Genomic DNA, 3,944 nt, shown 5'->3' with positions numbered 1-3,944 from the left:
ATAGATAGATAGATAGATAGATAGATAGATAGATAGATAGATAGATACAAATAAGTGGCTCTTTGTATACTTACAGAACGGAGCATCCATCACCACAATTCAATTGATTTTAGAACATTTTCATTTCCCCAGCAAGGAACCCTGTTATCCTTAGTCATCATCCCTCCCAATTCTTCCTTCCTCCCCAGCACTGGGTAAGCAGTAATCTGTTCCCTGTCTCTCTGGATTTTCCCATTCTGCACATTTCATATAAACGGAATCATACAATATGTGGGCCTTTGTGATTGGCTGCTTGGACCTGGCATAAAGTTTGAGGCTCAGCCATGTGTGGCCCATGTCTGTGCTTCATTCCTTTTGACTGTTTTATTGCCCAAGTAGTGTCATAAGCACCGCAGGTTCACTGTAAAGTTAGGGTGTCTGTTGTAATCCCTAGAACAATCGCTATAGAAAATATATACAACTAAAAATGTACAGCAAAAAAGATGTAGCCAAAAGTCAACAGAGATGAAAGGAAAATGTGAAGAATCCCTCCATTAATCCAAAAGAAGTCAGGAAAGGAGGAACAAGAAACAAAGATGAGAGAAATAGGCCGGGCGCACTGGCTCCCTACCAAAAATATTTTTTAAAATTTAGCCAGGTGCAGTGCCATGCACTTGCAATCCCAGCTAGTCGGAGGCTAAGGTGGGAGGATCGCTTGAACCTGGGACCGGGGGAGGGGTGCAGAGGTTGCAGTGAGCCGAGATCATGCCAACGCCCACTCCAGCCTGGGTGACAGAGCATGACTGTCCAAAAAAAAAAAAAAAAAAAAACCCCACAAATAGCATACATTAGAAATTCCACTGAACGAAAGTGAACTAAACACTCCAAGTGAAAGTGAGCTAGTGAGACTAAATTTAAAAAAACACAAACAAAAACATGACCCACCCGTATAACGTATAGAAGGGGCACACTTTACATACAAAAACACAGATAAGATGAAAACAGGATGAAAAAAGATATCTATGTAAACATTAATTATACAAAAGCTCTATTAACATCAGATAGATAATATGAGGGCTTCCTACTTTTTTGATGGAGCAATTTAAAACTCAGAAAATGGCGTTGGTGCAGCAGCTCACTCCTGCAATCCCAGCACTTTGGGAGTCTGAGGTGGGCAGATCACTTGAGCTCAGGAGTTTGAGACCATCCTGGACAACACAGTGAGACCTCCCTCATCTCTATCAATAACAACAACTACCACCGCAGAAAATGGCGTTTTTCATGAGGAACATCAAATACTGTGCTATCCTTTCCCTGACTTCTGGGCTAAGTCTTCCCCAAAACCAAGGCCCAGCTTTGGGACTCCTGCAGTTCCATTAGGTGTCAACAAGTCCCTTTTGCCAAAAATTAGGAAAAACAACCAAAAGCCCAGATATCCACCAATGAGTGGTGAAACCAAATGTGGTCTATTCATATGATGGAATATTATGTCATTAAAAGAAGTCAGTCATAAAAAGGGATGAAGTACTGATACAGGCCATAACGTGAATGGATATTGAAAACACCAGGCTGAGCCAGGCGTGGTGGCTCACGCCTGTCATCCCAGCACTTTGGAAGGCTGAGTCAGGTGGATCACTTGAGGCCAGGAGTTCAAGACCAGCCTGGCCAACATGGTGAAACCCCATTTCTACTAAAAATACAAATATTAGCTGGGCATGGTGGCAGGTGCTTGTAATCCTAGCTACTTGGGAGGCTGAGGCAGGAGAACCGCTTGAACCAGGGTGGCAGAGGTTGCAGTGAGCCAAAATAGTGCCAATGCACTCCAGCCTGGGTGACTGAGCAAGACTGTCTCAAAACAACAACAAAAATTTTAAAAACCCACCATGCCGAGTGCCAGAAGCCAGACACGAAATGCTACATATTGCACGATTACATTGGAACGAAAAGTCCGAAACAGACAAATCCGTTTAGACAGAAAGTACATTTGTGATGACAAGAGCTGAGGGGGATGGGAGGATTGTGGGGTTGACTGCTAACGGGCATGGCATTTCTTTTAGGGTGATGAAATGTTCTCAAAATAGCTAGTGGTGATGGTTGTACCACTGTGTGAATACACTAAACACCAGGGAAAGGCCAGGCACAGTGATTCACGCCTGTAATCCCAGCACTTTGGGAGGCCGAGGCAGGCAGATCACCTGAAGTCAGGAGTTCAAGACCAGCCTGCCCAACATGGTGAAACCTCATCTCTACAAAAAATACAAAACTTAGCCAGGCATGATGGCAGGTGCCTGTAACCCCAGCTACTCAGGATCCTGAGGCGGAAGAATGGCTTGAATCCAGGAGGCGCAGGTTGCAGTGAGCCCAGATCGCGCCACTGCACTCCAGTCTGGGTGACAGAGTGAGACTCCATCTCAAAAACAAACAAACAAAAACCCCCAGAGAATGGCACACTTTAAAGTGCTGCATTTTGTGGTATGTGAATTACATATCAATTTCTTAAGACTAGTAGGAGAAGGAAGGCATTGCAAATGGTATTTTGGTTTTGTAATTAAATAAGAGACTTCTCCCTCTCCCCCCAAAAAAGTTCTTTTTCAGTTTCTGCAAACTTCCTCCTTCCCTCCCCTACCCATCCACCCAAACAAAGGAATTGTATCTGTTCCTGCCTAAACAGATTAGGGGGCTTTGTCTTTTGAGGCCTCGTAGGTAAATTAGAAAGGGGTCCCAAGTGAAGAGAGAGAGAGAGGCATCCCAGAGTCCTGTTCCATCTGAGCCTCCCACGGCCCATGACTCACTTTATCCACTAACATGCTTCCCTTCCAGTTTACCATCTGGAAGAAAGAATAAACTTATTTTTCTTATTCACTAATAATTTATGTAAATCCAACATTGCAAACAGGGGTTTCCTTAGCAACCTCTATCTCATTCTCTCTTCAGATACCAATTGCTCTCTAGTAAAGAGAGTGTCCTTTTCCACACAACTTAAACTCACTTGGAAATCTCACTTAAAACAGAAAAGTTAAAGTCTTCACAAGGTTTGCCAGGTGCAAAAGTTTATAGGAATGCACAGGGTTCAAAGGCAAAGAAAACAAGGCACAAATTATTTCACCCTGATTTGGTTTCTCCTTGTACACCCATGGTTAGTAAGGTAAGTTCAGTTTTCTTTTTTTTTTTTTTTTGGAGACAGAGTCTTGTTCTGTGGCCCAGGCTGGAGTGCAGTGGCACGATCTCGGCTCACTGTAATCTCTGTCTCACGGCTTCCAGCGATTCTCCTACCTCAGCCTCTGAGTAGCTGGGATTACAGGCGCCCGGCACCATGCCTGGCTAATTTTTTATTTTTAGTATAGACGGGGTTTCACTATGTAGGCCGGGATGGTCTAAAACTCCCGATCTCAAGTGATCCGCCCACCTCGGCCTCCCAAAGTGCTGGGATTACAGGCATGAGCCACAGCACCCGGCCACATCAGTTTTCTGTAACAGAAGTAACAAAACAGGTATAATCCAAAATCATAGATATATCAAAATTTTAAAAATCGTGCTGGAGGCCAGGCGCAGTGGCTCATGACTGTAATCCCAACACCTTGGGAGGCCGAGGCAGGAGATCACTTGAGACCAAGAGTTGAAGATCAGCCTGGCCAACACACCGAGACATCATATCTATAAAAAAGTTGGGGCCAGGCACGGTGGCTCAAGCCTGTAATCCCAGCACTTCAGGAGGCCGAGACGGGCGGATCAAGAGGTCAGGAGATCGAGACCATCCTGTGGAAACCCCATCTCTACTAAAAAATTACAAAAAACTAGCCGGGCGAGGTGGCAGGCACCTGTAGTCCCAGCTACTCGGGAGGCTAAGGCAGGAGAATGGTGTGAACCCGGGAGGCGGAGCTTGCAGTGAGCCGAGATCCGGCCACTGCACTCCAGCCTGGGCAACAGAGCAAGACTCCGTCTCAAAAAAAAAAACAAAAAAAAAA

This window comes from Piliocolobus tephrosceles, chromosome 17, assembly GCF_002776525.5.
Source record: "Piliocolobus tephrosceles isolate RC106 chromosome 17, ASM277652v3, whole genome shotgun sequence".
Taxonomy (NCBI): Eukaryota; Metazoa; Chordata; class Mammalia; order Primates; family Cercopithecidae; genus Piliocolobus; species Piliocolobus tephrosceles.
This window is presented reverse-complemented; position numbering follows the sequence as displayed.